The following is an 18,441-nucleotide window of genomic DNA, read 5'->3' as shown; positions in this document are numbered from 1 at the left end:
AATTTCTTTTAAGAATATTTTTACCTCTGAAATTTCTGGGTTTATAATGCTTGCTTTAAGGATAATTACCATGCCCCTGTGGGTTTTTTTTAAACCTTTGAATTACACTGCTATATAGATTTAATCTTAAATCCAGCTCAATTAATTTTTGTATCTGGTAAATAAGCACGCTGCTAGACGGACTTTTTTTTTTTTTTTTCTAACTAACAGATTCATTCTTTTACAAGAGAAATCTTTATAAAGCTTGTTTTACAACTTAGAGATCATATTAATATATATACAAATGCACAATTATAAATTGGCCTATGGAAGTCTCTAAAGCTGTGTGACACTTACTACCACTCATTTTCCTCAACTCTAGGATACTGAACACATATTGAGTTTGATTTTTTTCTACTTTTCATCTTCCTTGTCAGTCTGACAGTTGATAGCGTCAGTTAAAATCTTACATTATCTCATGCTTAGGTCTAAAACTTCTGTTTTTCTTACATTTAGATGTGTAATCTGTCTATTAGTTGTCCTATCAAAACTCCACACAATAGTAAGCTTTTCTCCTTTTCCCTCCTGTTTCCTTATTTTAATATCTTAATTTTAAGTTTAATTTTGACCATCATTGAAGGGGTTTCTTCCTTACTTTCTATTCAAAGAAAATTCTCAACTATTAGGTCATTTTCATTTAAAGGTCTTCAACAAACTCACTTCCATCAAGTCACACAGTTTTAAGTCTTCCCAGGTTAACTGAAGTAGGAAAAACGTCAGTTTTGAGGGAATCTGGGAGTGTGTTAGTTTTTGTACATTAATCATATGTACTATATGGCTTGTACAGCTTAAGAATATTGGGTGCATGCATTCTAAATAAATCAAAATACATAAGTGTAACATTTTTAGATGGACTCCAAAATACTACCTCTTCTTATAGAGCCTCTGAGAACTAACTTCATGCACATTCTCCCGCAGTGTTAATTTTATGCTTCCCCAAATGCCCACCTGATCATCTGACTCCAAGTTCTCTTCCCCTTAATGTGTCCCTCTCACTTCTTCCATCTCCAGATCCCTGTAAGCCCTTTCTTCGTCCCCATTTTGGGGTTTCTATTCTCTCCCCCATAAACTCCACCTGGCTCTCTTATCTGTAGTTTTGCCCACTTCACAAACCTGTCCCTTTTCCCCATCCTAAGTGGGAGGGCACTAACACATACTACACTAATTGGCCATTTGCTCAAGATTAGGTTGCTGCACCAGATCATATAATTAGTCCCTGATCTCTGCTGCTATCTTCCAACATTCTGCACTGTAAAGCGGGGGAACTGGCAGCTATGGTGACCCTAGCAGAAGCAGCTAAGAGTCTTTGGGATTGAGCTGCTAGAGCACTCTTGGTGCTATAATAAAAGAAATAATTTTAACTGTCAGATATGGCCCATATACAATGCATGGGAGAGGCAAATACAGCTTTTCAGAACAGCATCAGTAAGATGTTATCATCATTGACTGGCAATTGCCCGGATGGATACACAAACTGCCTCCATTCTCAAATATCTGGGCAAGAGACAAGTTACATAAATGGAGAAAAACTAAATTTGATTTGAAAACAGGATTATTTTTTCTAAGGTGGTACTAGCAACAAAGCCATTTCTAAACTGATAGTTTGTGTCTACAAAAACTGACAGCTTCAGAATTAAACCTAGGAACAAGCTTTTTGGCATCCAAGTGCAACTGCAAACATAATGGACTTTGGCTCACAAGGGCTTGGATTTCTGAACTGTGCCCCCAATATTTTCACATTGCAGTTCTAAGATAAGACTAATAGACTAACAAATGAGAGACAGATTGTACTGTGAACTTAACATCCTTTTAAAATGAGGTTTATAATGGAAAATAATACACAGTAACATTTTATGCAGATTTAAAAACAAAAATTCTTCAAGCATGAACTCCTGCTAAGGGTGATGGCTATGGACAGGATTTATGACCAACACAGCATGTGTTTACAAGTGATAAACTTTACTGAATAGCAACCACCACATCTTTATGCATATTAGCAACTTGAAGAGAAATTTGTCTTAAATATCCTATTTTACATACAGATTTAAGAACACAAGTAAAATTCTCTCTGCTATTTAAACATTACATATGCAAGCATTTTCCTTTCAAGAGCTAATTCTATTCTTACCATTCCAATCTGCTCTCATGAAAACTTGGCTATGATTTAAAAAATGTAAAGGCTAGAGGGTGAGAAAGGAAAAGGAAAGTAGTATTCACTTTCAGCTTCTTTTATAAGAATGTATTAATTAGATCCCAAAGTACAACAGCTATACTTTTTGTTGCACAAGTAAGGAAAAGAAGTTTTTTTTACTGTCCAATAACTGCAGTTCTTTGATACATTTTGTCCACATATATTCCACTTCTGGGGTACATCATCTCATGCACTTAAGATTGGATTCCTTTGGCCAGCAACGTCTCTGGGGCCATGCCTGTGCCCTGGATGCCCTTACGTCACACCCTGCCCCTCCCCTATCACCACCAAGAGGTATAAAGGGCAGCACAAACCCAACCGTCCCTCACTAACACATAATCTAGATAGTATGGGACTCTGTAGAATGGGAAAGGAGGGCAGATCATTGAATACTTGTGGACAAAACATCTTGAGAACCAGAGTTACTGTAGAGTAAGTAACCATTCTTCCTTCTCTGAGTGTTTGTCCACACAGACTCCACTTCTGGTAATGAGCAAGCAGTGTCCTCATGGACAGGAGGTGGGTGCTAGAAGTCCTATTTAAATAATGATTTCAGGGCAGCTCTGCCAAAGCAGATGTCCGATCCTGAAGCCTCAATTAAGGCCGTATGAAAGTGTGGGCTGATCCCCATGTAGCTGCCCTATAAATTTCTGAAATTAGTATGTGTCTCAGCGAAGCCACAGAACATGCCAGAAGCATGGTAGAGTGGGCTTTAACCTGCAAGGGTGGATCTACTCCAGTTAACTCAGAGTCTGATCTAATATAATTAGATAGCCATTTAGAGAGTCTTTGGGTGACAGCCCTTTGGGTGAAGATCTTTCAACCTGTTTACAATGATACAACCAGCCCGAGGAATCTACTGAATTGTTCTGTCAAGGTAATATGAAAGAGACCTAACCATATCAAGGTCGTGCAATTTCCCTTAGTTGGTTGGAATGAGGCTTTAGAAAGAAAACCAGCAGCTGAATCACCTGATTCAGATGAAAATCTGAAACAATCTTTGGTACAAAATTTAAGGTGTTACCTAATGGTCACTTTTTTTATGATAAGAATATCATGCGAGACCGTATCAAATGCCTTACTAAAGTCTAGGTATACCACATCCACAGCTTCACCCTTATCCACAAGGCTCGTTATCCTATCAAAGAAAGCTATCAGATTGGTTTGACATGATTTGTTCTTCACAAATCCATGCTGGCTGTTCCCTATCACCTTACCACCTTCCAAGTGTTTGCAGATGATTTCCTTAATTACTTGCTCCATTATCTTCCCTGGCACAGAAGTTAAACTAACTGGTCTGTAGTTTCCTGGGTTGTTTTTATTTCCCTTTTTATAGATGGGCACTATATTTGCCCTTTTCCAGTCTCCAGGAATCTCTCCCGTCTCCCATGATCTTCCAAAGATAATAGCCAGAGGCTCAGATACCTCCTCTATTAGCTCCTTGAGTATTCTAGGATGCATTTCATCAGGCCCTGGTGACTTGCAGGAATCTAACTTTTCTAAGTGATTTTTAACTTGTTCTTTTTTTATTTTATCTGCTAAACCCTACCCCCTTCCCATTAGCATTCACTACGTTAGGCATTCCTTCAGACTTCTCGGTGAAGACCGAAACAAAGAAGTCATTAAGCATCTCTGCCATTTCCAAGTTTCCTGATACTGTTTCTCCCTCTTCACTAAGCAGTGGGCCTACTCTGTCTTTGGTCTTCCTCTTGCTTCTAATGTATTGATAAAAAGTCTTCTTGTTTCCCTTTATTCCTGTAGCTAGTTTGAGCTCATTTTGTGCCTTTGCCTTTCTAATCTTGCCCCTGCATTCCTGTGTTGTTTGCCTATATTCATTCTTTGTAATCTGTCCTAGTTTCCATTTTTTATATGACTCCTTTTTATTTTTTAGATCATGCAAGATCTCGTGGTTAAGCCAAGGTGGTCTTTTGCCACATTTTCTATCTTTCCTAACCAGCGGAATAGCTTGCTTTTGGGCCCTTAATAGTGTCCCTTTGAAAAACTGCCAACTCTCCTCAGTTGTTTTTCCACTCAGTCTTGATTCCCATGGGACCTTACCTATCAGCTCTCTGAGCTTACCAAAATCTGCCTTCCTGAAATCCATTGTCTCTATTTTGCTGTTCTCCCTTCTACCCTTCCTTAGAATTGCAAACTCTATGATTTCATGATCACTTTCACCCAGGCTACCTTCTACTTTCAAATTCTCAACGAGTTTCTCCCTATTTGTTAAAATCAAGTCTAGAACAGGACTCGATGACCTTTCAAGGTCCCTTCCAGTTCTAGGAGATAGGATATCTCTATTTTTTTTTTTTTTTTTTTTTAGAATCCTCAAGTATTAATGAGATTGGTGGATAGAAATACATTATTCCTAAAGTTCATGAGAGGAAGAAAGCAACTAAACAGGGAACCTGAACTCAGACCTCCTTGAGCAAAATGTTTGGCATTTCTTGTTCAGATCAGAAGCAAATAGGTCTGTTAGGTATCCCCACCTGTAGAATACGCTCTGCAGGATCAAGTCATGGACAGTCCGTTCATGATCACTTGTGAATTGCCTATTGAGCCAGTATGCTAGGACTTTTTGCAAGCCTGAAAGATGAAGACTACTGTGTGATTTGGTGATGAACACACCAATTCCAGAGACAAAGTTTCTTGGCAGAGTGAAGGGTGATCTATATCTATCTATATATATATCACCTGGACTAAATGTCCTTATTGCATCGGAAGAAATTCTGAGCACGCTAATCAACAGCTCTAGAATGTTTATGAGAATGTCTAGAATGTAAGTAAGTTCTAGAATGTTTACGAAAAAGTAACTCAGAGTCCAAAAACCCTGGGTCTGTAGGTGGTCTAAGTAAGCTGCACACTCAAGCAGGGAGGCATCAGTCACCAATATCATGGTACGTATATGTGGAGAAAATGGTATATTTCGCACACCTAGAAAAGGTGCTTCCACCAATTGAACGATGAGATGACTTCTCAGGAACCTGCACTCATGTCCATGTGATGTCTGATGGGTAGATGTATAGACTTCATCCACCCCACTGTCTTTTAGGGGTTGGCATGTGGACTCCCAAGGAACAAACAGTGGCACTCAAGTTTTTCAGGGTACGTGTACACAGCAAATAGACATCTGCTGCTGGCCCATGACAGCTGACCAATGCTTGCAGGGCTCTGGCTGTGGCACTGTTTAATCGCTGTGTAGACTTTCAGGCACAGACTGGAGCGTGGGCTCTAGAACCCTGCAAGGTGGGAGGGTCCCGGAGCAGAGAATCAGCCCCGCAGCCCAAGCCCCGCAAGCAAATCAGCTGGCACAGGCCAGCCACAGGTGTCTAGCTGCTGTGCAGATATGCCCTCAGAGTGCTGGGCTTCATCAGTCCATCTGGTGAAGAAGAGATCATTGCTGGTATCAAAGTGTTCTTCCATTTGCAGGTGTTCTTCCTCACTTTCTTGTTCTTCCTGACGTACAGAATGAATCCGTGCCACTGTCCCTCTGAGAGGAGTTTTCAGAGAGGATCAAGAGAGGCAGAGAACATAGTGGGAGTCGGAGAAGATTTATTGGAGGATCTGAAGCTAAGCTTATTTGCCTCTTCTGTAGCTTCTTTAGCTTTTGGGGAGGAGAGGGCTCATAGAAGTGAAAAAAGCAATGGGAGCCTCTTCTATTTATCGGAATTCTATTGAAGAGAGATACAAGTCAGACTGAGGGGAAACTGACTCAATCCTCCACTCCCATCTTTTTAGTCTTCCTAAGGGATTTTCTCTTTTTCTTTACCCCGAGACCCCTTGAAAAACAATGGGAAGTCTTAGCACAGGCTTCTGTAGAGACTGAACATCCCAAGAATAGTGGTAACCAGAAACAAACCAATTTTTGGCCCCACCCATCATGACTGGTGTGGAGAAAGTAGATAAGGAAGTGTTATTTACTCGTTGTCATAACACAAGAACTAGGGGCCACCAAATTAAATTAATAGGCAGCAGGTTTAAAACAAATAAAAAGTATTTTTTCACACAACACACAGTCAACCTGTGGAACTCCTTGCCAGGGGATGTTGTGAAGGCCAAGACTATAACAGGGTTCAAGAACTAGATAAGTTTACGGAGGATAGGTCCATCAATGTCTATTAGCCAGGATGGGCAGGGATGGTGTCCCTAGCCTCTGTCAAAAGCTGGGAATGGGCAACAAGGAATGGATCACTTGATGATTATCTGTTCTGTTCATTCCCTCTGGGGCACCTGGCATTGGACACTCTCTAAAGACAGGATACTGGGATAGAAGGACCTTTGGTCTGACCCAGTATGGCCGTTCTGATGTTCTTACATTCACTCATTGGTTTCCAGAGGCAACATAGCTATAGCTAGTCAGGATCAGAATTCATGACAAAATTCATCTTGGAGGCAGCCAAAAAGAGAGATAGCCTCTCTATATTTCCAAGGAGTTCCAGACTGTAGTTTCAAACATAATGAAGCCAAGCTTTCATTATTATTCCTTTCCAAAGACTACCTCCCACGAGAGCATCTATCAGTACAGCTTCAGTGTATATTCGTTTCAGGCACGTTCAAACTATGTTTTCTTAGTGCCAATATAGGCAGACACAACGAAAGAAGCTGCTGGTGGCTTACTCTTAATGAGTCATAATAGCAATTTAATGTGAATAAGAAACAGATATAAAGTACACTTATTTGTCACAGTATAAATACATTACACTTTGCTAATTTTAAAGCAGTGTCTTTTCTTCCCTCACAATCCCATCCCATTTGTCTCTGTTTTAATCTGCCACTTTCCTTTTTTGTCTTTTACCTCCATTTCATAGAATCATAGAATATCAGGGTTGGAAGGGACCTCAGGAGGTCATCTAGTCCAACCCCCTGCTCAAAGCATTACCAATTCCCAACTAAATCATCCCAGACAGGGCTTTGTCAAGCCTCACCTTAAAAATCTCTAAGGAAGGAGATTCCACCACCTCCGTAGGTAACCCATTGCAGTGCTTCACCACCCTCCTAGTGAAAAAGTTTTTCCTAATATCCAACCTAAACCTCCCCCACTACAACTTGAGACCATTACTTCTTGTTCTGTCATCTGCTACCATTGAGAACAGTCTAGATCCATCCTCTTTGGAACCCCTTTCAGGTAGTTGAAAGCCGCTATCAAATCCCGCCTCAGTCTTCTCTTCTGCAGACTAAACAATCCCAATTCCCTCAGCCTCTCCTCATAAGTCATGTGCCCCAGCCCCCTAATCATTTTTGTTGCCCTCCGCTGGACTCTTTCCAATTTTTCCACATCCTTCTTGAAGTGTGAGGCCCAAAACTGGACACAGTACTCCTGATGAGGCCTCACCAATGTCGAATAGAGGAGAATGATCAAGTCCCTCGATCTGTTGGCAATGCCCCTACTTATACAGCCCAAAATGCCATTAGCCTTCTTGGCAACAAGGGCACACTGTTGACTCATATCCAGCTGCTCGTCCACTGCAACCCCTAGGTCCTTTTCTGCAGAACTGCTTCCTAGCCATTCGGTCCCTAGTCGGTTACAGTGAATGGGATTCTTCTGTCCTAAGTGCAGGACTCTGCACTTGTCCTTGTTGAACCTCATCAGGTTTCTTTTGGCCCAATCCTCCAATTTGTCTAGGTCCCTCTGTATCCTATCCCTACCCTCCAGCGTATCTACCACTCCTCCCAGTTTAGTGTCATCTGCAAACTTGCTGAGAGTGCAGTCCACGCCATCCTCCAGATCATTAATGAAGATATTGATCAAAACCGGCCCCAGGACTGACCCCTGGGGCACTCTGCTTGAAACCGGCTGCCAACTAGACATGGAGCCATTGATCACTACCCGTTGAGCCCGACAATCTAGCCAGCTTTCTATCCACCTTATAGACCATTCATCCCGCCCATACATTTTTAACTTGCTGGCAAGAATACTATGGGAGACCGTATCAAAAGCTTTGCTAAAGTCAAGGAATAACACATCCACTGCTTTCCCCTCATCCACAGACCCAGTTATCTCCTCATAGAAGGCAATTAGGTTAGTCAGGCATTTTTTAAAGATGGGCACTACATTAGCCTTTTTCCAGTCATCCAGGACCTCCCCCGATCGCCATGAGTTTTCAAAGATAATGGCCAATGGCTCTGCAATCACATCCGCCAACTCCTTTTGCACCCTCAGATGCATTAAATCCGGCCCCATGGACTTGTGCTCGTCCAGTTTTTCTAAATAGTCCTGAATCACTTCTTTCTCCACAGAGGGCTGGTCACCTCCTCCCCATACTGTGCTGCCCAGAGCAGCAGTCTGGGAACTGACCTTGTTCGTGAAGACAGAGGCAAAAAAAGCCTTGAGTACATTAGCTTTTTCCACATCCTCCATCACTAGGTTGCTTCCCTCATTCAGGAGCCCACACTTTCCTTGACTTTTTTCTTGTTGCTAACATACCTGAAGAAACCCTTCTTGTTACTCTTAACATCTCTTGCTAGCTGCAACTCCAAGTGTTATTTGGCCTTCCTGATTTCACTCCTGCATGCCTGAGCAATATATTTATACTCCTCCCTGGTCATTTGCCCAATCTTCCACTTCTTGTAAGCTTCTTTTTTGCATTTAAGATCAGCAAGGATTTCACTGTTAAACCAAGCTGGTCGCCTGCCATATTTACTATTCTTTCTACACATCAGGATGGTTTGGTTCCTGCAACCTCAATAAGGATTCTTTAAAATACAGCCAGCTCTCCTGGACTCCTTTCCCCCTCATGTTATTCTCCCAAGGGATCCTGTCCATCAGTTCCCTGAGGGAGTCAAAGTCTGCTTTTCTGAAGTCCAGGGTCCGTATTCTGCTGCTCTCCTTTCTTCCTTGTGTCAGGATCCTGAACTCTACCATCTCATGATCACTGCCTCCCAGGTTCCCATCCACTTTTGCTTCCCCTGCTAATTCTTCTCGGTTTGTGAGCAGCACATCTAGAAGAGCTCTGCCCCTAGTTGGTTCCTCCAGCACTTGCACCAGGAAATTGTCCCCTACACTTTCCAAAAACTTCCTGGATTGTCTGTGCACCGCTGTATTGCTCTCCCAGCAGATATCAAGGTGATTAAAGTCTCCCATGAGAACCAGGGCCTGTGATCTAGTAACCTCTGCTAGTTGCCAGAAGAAAGCCTAGTCCACATCATTCCCTTGGTCTGGTGGTCTATAGCAGATTCCCAGCACGACATCACCCTCGTTGCTCATACTTCTAAACTTAATCCAGAGACTCTCAGGTTTTTCTGCAGTTTCATACAGGAGCTCTGAGCAGTCATACTCCTCTTTTGCATACAATGCAACTCCCCCAGCTTTTCTGCCCTGCCGGTCCTTCTTGAACAGTTTATATCCATCCATGACAGTACTCCAGTCTATCCATCCATGACAGTACTCCAGTCATGTGAGTTATCCCACCAAGTCTCTGTTATTCCAGTCACATCATAGTTCCTTGACTGTGCCAGGACTTCCAGTTCTCCCTGTTTGCTTCCCACTTGGTTCTTTTCCCTCCATTCCTATATGCCCACATAGTTCCCCTCTTATTCTTAAACTCCTCCAGCTCCACTTTCCTTCTGTGTTCCCTTCATTCCTATCTCATTTCCCTATCCCTGGGCCACAGTCATCTGAAGAGCTGATTGCAGCCTGGACAGGCTGCCATGATGAGTTGAAAAAAAAAAAATCCTTATTGCTCCCTCAAGTCACCAGCTGGCACTTTGTTCTTTTTATGTATATCAGTTGCACATGGAGCAATGGCTCATACTTCCATTCCCGATTGACTGATTGCTGGCACACAGTTGCTACTATTAAGTAAATCACCTCAAAACAACATTCCATTTCAATCTGTAACTTTTCAAAATGGCAGTTAGTTAAATTGTCAATTTGAGTGAAGTAATGCTTAATTTGTGCCAGCAGCTGCCAGTGCCGAGCCTCAGCACCTCTAGGCTTGGCAGTTCATAGCCCCAGCACTTCTGGGCTTGCCATGTCAGTTATGAAAGTAAAAAAATTGCTTTAGCCCCAGCACCAAATTGCTTGAGCCCTGGCACCTCTTTCATTACAAATTAAGCACTAGAGTGAAGTCAAGAACTGATACAAAGTTTGTTTTGTTTTGCTTTTCCCAGGTTCGCACTTTGAACAACAGATGGCTTTAAGAATAAATACAATATAACAGTTACAGTCGCTACAGGAGATCTGCAGAAACTTCTTGAATGTTCATAAAGAGTAATAATTTTGGTTTTCAGTGATCCTGGAGACAAGGGAGCCACAGACTTCAAGAGACACTGTGTGTGCTGCATTCAGCCTGCAGATGTCAGTCACCGATATTATACGTTCCCTTATTATATGTTCAAAAACTTGTTATCACCGAGTTACGATTGTGCTGGATAAGTAAGAAATTATCAAAACATTTTTTGCATTTCAAATAAAGGAAGCATTATCTGTATTTAGTGAAGCGAACTGATTGTATTGAAGTGATTGTTTCTGATCATCACGTTCTTCAAGTTTTTAGAACTAGAAGATTTCATCCTCTTACACCTAGTTCTTATTCATAGATTTAAAAAGAAATACAAGGTTTCCTGCTTTTTTAACTCCCAACTGGTTTCTTTGTTTAACAAACCAGCTAAATAAATTAAAATGAAAAAAATATTCTCTCTACACCTGCAGAAGAATGTAAGACTGTCAAAAGCCAGTTTCACACTTCAACAAATTCAGGTTCTGGATACCTAGCCAGTGACTTCCACTAATGCATTGATACGACTTTCTTTAAAACTTGGCAGCAAACAGGTACTGCTCAGATTTAATTTAATATAATATATTACAGTAAATTAACATCCATTGTCATAAATTTAAATTTAGTTTTCAATGGGTTTAATTTTTTAAAAAATCAACCTGTATTTTACTTACATTAAAAACCAATTTAAATAAAAATCCTTTTTTATAAAAAAAAAAATGTAATCAATTTTTATCCATCATGTTTCAGAACTTTGGGTGTAGCTGAACTCAACATTCTGAAAGGGCACAAGACACTAAAGGGCAATCTTAACTCTGTTAAAGTTTTGGGCTTTTAATTTCCTTGTTTTTATAAAAGTACTTTTTTGCATCCCTATGTACCACAGCCCAGCTCTCCACATGGGTGGCTGCTCCGTTCCCAAATACAAGCTCAATGTCATGTACTGTGCCATGCACCAAACGTGCCCATTCCCAACTCCTCATTGTATATTTGTGCCATGCACTAAGCATGCCTGTTCTCAGTTCCCCACACCACCTTAGCATTGTGTGTCAGTGCCATAAAATGAACATGCTCATTGCCAACTCCCCATCCCAATCTCACCATTATGGGAGCATGTTTTGAAGGAGGAACAGAAATGGGGGGTATGGATGTGGGGAAGTTTAGGGGGCAGACCTAAGACCCTGCCCACATCCTCCACTGTAATTCTGTTCCCTTCCTTTCTTCCCCACACTCTCCTGCACTGCTCTGACCTCCCATTTGTTTCCCTAGAAGCAGCAACAGCAACAAGGGGAATGGTGAATCTGGAGCCCCTTCTCTTGCTGCTGGAGGCAGCATGAGGAAGGTGGAGAGTTTTGGGTTCCTTCCTCTCATCAGTTAACAGTGGAGGAAGGGGAGCCCTGGAGACCCTTCCCTTGCCCTGGTGAAGCAGTGGCTGATCCACTGGGAGGAACTGGGGGAAGGTGGGACACAGGTGGTTCCATTTAATTCCTCTCCAAGAATGTCATCAATGGAGAAGGAGCCCAACTTTTCACCCCACATTGTTCTGCTCTGTTAGCACTTCTGAGCTCCCAGAAAGCAAAGGGTCCCTTTAAGGACAAACCCTTATTCATGCAGCAATTGTAGAAAAATTACTACTTTGGAATCCCCGTTCTTCATCAAATCGTTAATCATCAAACTGGGTTTTCAAAAACATGGTGTTTGGATGATCATGTACATTAATAAGGGTTATCATCTAAGTTGTGCCAAAGCAATTGACCTAAGGAACAAAGGTTGGCAGACAGCCACAGCTGCCACTCTGCACCTTCCCAAGCCCCGCCTCATACCACCTCTTCAACTGACTGCTCCAACACACACACCAATGCTGCACCAAAAAAAGTTATAAGAATCAAAAAATGTTATGAGCAGTTCAAGTTAGGGGGTTGCGTATCAGGAACCCCTTGACCAAGTGATGCAGCAACTTGCTTTCCTCTGATCACACTCAGTTCAGAAACTGAACGAAGAATGTGAGTCATGATTACATCAAGCTATCTTCCCTCTCTTCAATTAATGACAACTGCCTTGACAATATTTCAGAAGTAAAATTAAAGTCTGCATGTAAATTTTAGAGCACCTTAAACCAGGATCTCAGGACAAAACACAATTCAGACAGAGAACAAGGAAGATGTGCAAGACACATTCAACAGCTACCGGTTAGGGCACAAACTCACAGTGCATGGGTGTTGCTCAGATTCAATGATCCCAGCATTTCACCTTGACCCACCCAACTTTGTGATAACAAACCACATGGAAAATCTCGAGCCGTTAACAGAGTCCTAGTCTTGCTGCACATATACATTACACACATAAATACATCAGTTTAGCTTGTGGCGACCTGGATTTAAAAACTTTACCTTCAGTAACTTTTGCAATCTTGATTTTCCAACGGGACAGTAGGGGCTGTGCACTAACTGAAATAAATCCCAAGCAGCTGAGATCAATTTGAGGAGTAGAAAAACAGTTTGAGCCCCACATGTGCACAAATAAAAAAGTAACAAGCAGGTGATTTTGTAAACAATTGATTTTGAGTAGCTGTATTTTGTTCTAACCCAAATTTGGAACACCAACCCTACACCGCACCTCCAAGAGGCAACAATTTTCAGACAATCCAAGCAAGCACTTGGATTTTAGAACACTTACAATATTCACCTTTTAAGGAAAAAGCAATACACAACCTTAACTATAGCAGACCTGGCACTCCACTATAATATGTAACCAAGATCCTCCCACCTAACCTGTATTCCATAAAGAGAGGATTTACCATGTCTCTTTTGATTTTATAGTTACTCCAAATCACACATCTCAGTGATAAAATTATACTGATCACTTCTTGCCAAGCCAAACATTCTAGCTTGCCCATTTTTGTAATTAAAACTTCTAGAATTAGCATAAAGGCAGCTGTGCTTTTTAATCTCTACAGTATGGCCACTGCTAATAGCCTCTTTCAGCTGAAGTCCTGCTTGTGCTCATACTGATAACACATTGTCTTATTTGTCCTTGACACTGAAAGTGCAATACTTCATAATGAATTCCTCCCTGATTCTCAGTGCATCCAAAGAAACTGACAGCATTTACAGTGGAACTCAAGTGCAGTTCAGTCTCCTCTGGCTTTCCCCACAACTTAACCCCTTACAAAAACCCACTCATTTTCATGGTCAGTAATTTGGTTCCTTTATGTTTAATCAGAGCCCATCACTTCAACACCTCTATCTAATGCATCAGAGATCAGGCTTTTAGAAAGCTTCACTTTGTTAAAACTGTGTGAATAGAGGCAGAAGAGAGGAACAAACAACAAACAAACAAAAAGGGAAGGCGAGACCAGACAGGGAAAAGTGACCATAAAGGTGGGAATGGGAAAGGAAGAAACAGCAGTAGTGAGTGACAGACGAGCATAAAATAAGAGAGGGCAAACACTACACAGAGTGAAAGAGAATAAACACGGAATGTAGGGGAAAACAATAGAAAATGAGTGAGAGATAGACAAAGTGAAGGACAGAACATAGACAGGGCAGAGAACATAAGAGATAGCATTACAAGAAAAAGTTTTTAGAGAAGAGAACACAATGGTCATAATATTACAAAAACAATTTTTGCTTTTTTTTTCAAATGTTTTCAAAACTTAGAATATTTTAGAACTTTCAGAAAACGACGACTTAACCCTGAGGATGCTAAGAATTACATTCTGCAAGTTACATTGACTAAAACATTGCTTATAAACTATTAAAATTCGATTCCAAATTAACATTTTCCCACAAAACACTCTTGCTTTTAAAAGAAGAGACTGTCAAAATGACCCCTCCAAGATTTGCTGTTCTAACCCAAACCCTGGTTATACTGTACAGGGCCTGATTCTGCACTCTTATTCACAATGAGTAGGGCCTAGCTCCATGTTAGTAGCATTCCTTAGTCAGAAAATAATTTTAAGTGTGACAGAATCAACCCCATAGTTTGCACTAAAACACTTAAAAATGCCCAACATGTTACCATTTGACGTGTCTAAAATATTTAATATTTTCTCCCACAGATCAACTTTGACAGAGTTTCAAAAGACATTTCAGAACCAAAAGCACTAGTATGAATAATAGGAACCATGATGGCCATTTCAGGAAAAAATGGCTACTCACCTTTCATAACTGTTATTCTTCGAGATGTGTTATTCGTGTCCATTCCTATCAGGTGTGTGTGCACATGCGCACAGCAGCCGGAAGATTTATCACCTAGCAGTTGGGTCGGTCCAGGTACCCCCTGGAGTGGCGCCATCATGGCGCCCAATATAGAGCCCTACTGACCTGCCACCCCCTCAGTTCCTTCTTGCCAGCTACTCCAAAAGAAGGGTAGGGGGTGGGTATTGGAATGGACATGAACACCACATCTCGAAGAACAACAGTTATGAGTAGGTGAGTAACTGTTTTTTCTTCTTTGAGTGCTTGTTCATGTCAATTCCAATCAGGTGACTCCCAAGCTTAAGTTCAGGAGATGGGGTCAGAGTTGTCCACTGGCTGGAGCACTGTTCTACCAAAGGCCGCATAGTCTCTGGCCTGCTGGGTAATCGCATAATGCGCGGTGGAAGTATGTATGGCGGACCACTCTGCATATTTCCTGGGTCAGAACTTGCTCCAGAAATGCTGTTGAATAAGCCTGCGCCCTAGTGGAGTGCGCTGTGAGCAGGGGCGGGCACCTCTGCCAGGTTATAGCATTCACGGATGCAGGACATGATCCACGAGGAAATTTGTTGGGAGGAAACTGGAAGATTCTTCGTCCTGTCTGCCATGGCCTCAAACTGTTAAATGGACTTCCTAAACGGTTTTGTTCTTTCAATGTAAAAGGCTAGCGCTCTGCAGACATCCAATGAATGAAGCCTCTGCTCCCTGCTGCTCGAGTGCAGCTTAGGATAGAACACTGGGAAGATGATGTCCTGGTTGATGTGGAACTGGGAGACAACCTTTGGAACGAAAGCTGGATGTGGCCTGAGCTGAACCTTGTCCTTACAGAAGACAGTTTAAGGAGGCTCTGACGTTAGGGCCTGTAGCTCAGACACCCTCCTGGCTGAGGTTATTGCTACCAGAAACGCCACCTTGTATGACAGGTAGAGCAGGGAACAAGTTGCCAGTGGTTCGAAGGGCAAACCCACCGATTTGGAAAAGACCTGATTGAGGTCCCAGTTTGGGGCTGGTTGTCGGACATGCAGTTATAGCCTGTTGAGACCTTTCAGGAAACGGCTGCCCATAGGGTTGGCAAACACCGACTGGCCCTCTGCACCTGGATGGAAGGCAGAGATGGCAGCTAAGTGATGACATGGACCATCCCTGCTACTTGAGATGGAGAAGGTAGTCCAGTATAAATGGCATAGAGGCAAGCGTCGGGGACAAATGTTGCTGCGCCGACCAGACTGACTACTTGGCAAGGTAGGTAGTCCTGGTGGAGGGTTTCCTTCTGCCAAGGAGGACTTGTCTAACTGGGTCTGAGCAGGAGAGCTCCCTGGGTTCAGGCATGGAGATTCCAGGCCATGAGGTGCAACAACTCCAGGTTCGGATGCTGGAGATGGCTGTGATTCTGAGTTATCAAGTCCAGGAGGAGTGGCAAGGTGACTGGGGCTTTCACGGACTTTCCAGGAGAGATGTGTACCAATGTTGGCGAAGCCAGGCTGGAGCTAACAATATCACTGAAGCCCGTTTCCTCCGTATCTTGAAGAGCACTTTGTGAACAAGAAGGATGGGCGGGAACGTATAGAGAAGACGGCGTGCCCATGGGAGGAAGAAGGCATCCACGATGAAGCCCGGCCTGTGACTGAGGAAGGAGCAAAACTGCTGGCATTTCCCGTTTCGTCGTATGGCAAACAGGTCCACCTATGGAAAGCCCCACCGTTGGAAAATGGAGTTCACGACGTCCAGGCATAGGGACCACTCATGGCCATGAAAAGACCTGCTGAGACAGTCCGCCAACTCGTTCTGTATTCCCGGGAGGTACGATGCTTGCAGGCCTATCGAGTGAGCTACACAAAAGTCCCACAGCATTAGGGCTTCCTGGCACAGGGCAGAGGAGCATGTACCCCCGTTTGTTGATACGGAATATCACTATGGTGTTGTCTCTATATACAGACTGCCAAATGCACTTGTCACGACAAAAGCAAGAGGAAGTTCCAGCTAATCATCACTGGCGGTAAGAAGGAAATGAGGGGGTGGCAGGTCGGTAGGGCCTTATATTGAGCACCATGATGACACCACTCCAGGGGGTGCCCGGACCAATCTGACGGATACTACTAGGGAAAAAATCTTTTGGCTGTCGTGCACACATGTGCGCACACACCTGATTAGAAGTGACATGAACAAGCACTCGAAGAAGAATAGCTAATATAGGCATAAATCTTCTCAGTACCGCTATAAATTGAAACTAAAAGACAGGGTTGTCAGGGTTTTTTGTTTGTTTTTTTACAGTTATCATGCACATCAACTCAATCAAAGCCTTCCTATGTTTCAGTAGTACTGATCGCTTATACAATAAGTAATGCAATGATCCCCACACTGCCACTCATTCATTCTCTCAATACAGATGGGAAAATGTCTCTATACAAGACAAATCTTAATCTTCTTCCAATATTCCCACTTTATGTCATCCAGATATGTACAGATCACCTCAACCATTACAACCTCAACTGTATGTGTAAGATGGGGGCGGGGGCATGCAGATGGAGGGAGGAGTTTTGGGGAGAGAACTGTATAGCACCAGGATAAATTAACACTCCATTTATGTGACTTAGAATCAGAACAACTGTTAATATAATACACAGGACTATTACAATAAAAGTGTATTCTCCCAAATACCCTGAAATATAAACGAACACCATATTACTGTATTTTGTATGGAATATTTAATAGTTTAGTGTTACTCTGTTTTCAAATAATTATTTAAATTCACAAAAAATTGTTAAATACATTAATATGTTTTGCTGGGGCCTTTTTCTTAGCACTAATTTTCTCTTTCACAAGTGTAACACAAACCAGTCAATACAAAACCCACTCAATTATAAGTGCCAACAGGTGAAACATTTTGTCAAGGACAACTCTTCCAATTAATGGGGGGGTCTGAGGGCCAACAGATCCCAGCCAATTGATAGTTCTATGTACATTATAGTGATTTTAAGGTTATTTTTCTTAGTTCATGAGAGAAAAAGAAAAAAAAATTACTAAAACAACACACAAGACCCTTTAGTGTCTTTCAAACCTCTAGTTTATTGGAAAACTCCCTTTGAAAGCTGCTCTCTCTTCACCTACATTGTTTCTTCCCAGCTAGGACTCTGCAGTTGTTCCCATAGCTCTCCACAATGGCTTATCCATTTTCCCCTCCTTCCTCCTTATGCCTCGTCCCCTATACTCAGCAGCTCCTTTTTCTGGTCCCTGGGACTGATTTCTGCCTCTGTCTGCCCTCAGCACATATGAGCATATGAGAAGCAGCTGCAGGGTACAGAACGGAGAAGCAGCTGCCTAAATCTAAAAGAAGAATATGAAGAAGGGGTCACTGAGCAGCCAAGAAGGTGCAGTGTGTTTCAAAAAATACTACTGCTGCTTAACCCCCTTCCCACTCTCTGTTTCCTGACCTGGGCAAGGATCCACTATCACAGCACCAACCCAGCTCACCTACTGTCAGCCCAGATGACAGAGTAGCCCAGACCAGCAGTAGCTCAGACCAACAATACTGTAGAGGCAAATGTAGTGCCCTAGTATGGCCTCTGCAGGGGCACTACAGAGCACTCTCAGGCTACATCTACACAGGGATTAAAAAAAACTGCAGCTGGCCCGGGTAAACAGGTTTGTGTTCTGGAGCTGAAAAGAATCACTGTGTAGACGCTTGGGCTTGGGACAGAGCCTGTTTTCTGAGACCTTGCAAGAGTGGAGGGTCCCAGAGCTTGGGTTCCAGCCCGAGCCCAAACGTCTACACAGAAATTTTTAGCCCCACAGCCCG

At 42.5% G+C, this 18,441-nt stretch overlaps 1 protein-coding gene across 2 annotated transcripts in view; it reads right to left on the bottom strand.

Annotated features, from left to right (window-relative positions):
• The window catches only part of RNGTT (RNA guanylyltransferase and 5'-phosphatase), a 416,529-nt gene that overhangs the window by 229,945 nt on the left and 168,143 nt on the right, over nt 1-18,441 (bottom strand). The gene's annotated exons all lie outside the window — the stretch shown is intronic.

The sequence above is a fragment of the Malaclemys terrapin genome, chromosome 3 (assembly GCF_027887155.1).
Source record: "Malaclemys terrapin pileata isolate rMalTer1 chromosome 3, rMalTer1.hap1, whole genome shotgun sequence".
In the NCBI taxonomy this organism is placed as follows: domain Eukaryota; kingdom Metazoa; phylum Chordata; order Testudines; family Emydidae; genus Malaclemys; species Malaclemys terrapin.
This window is presented reverse-complemented; position numbering and strand designations above follow the sequence as displayed.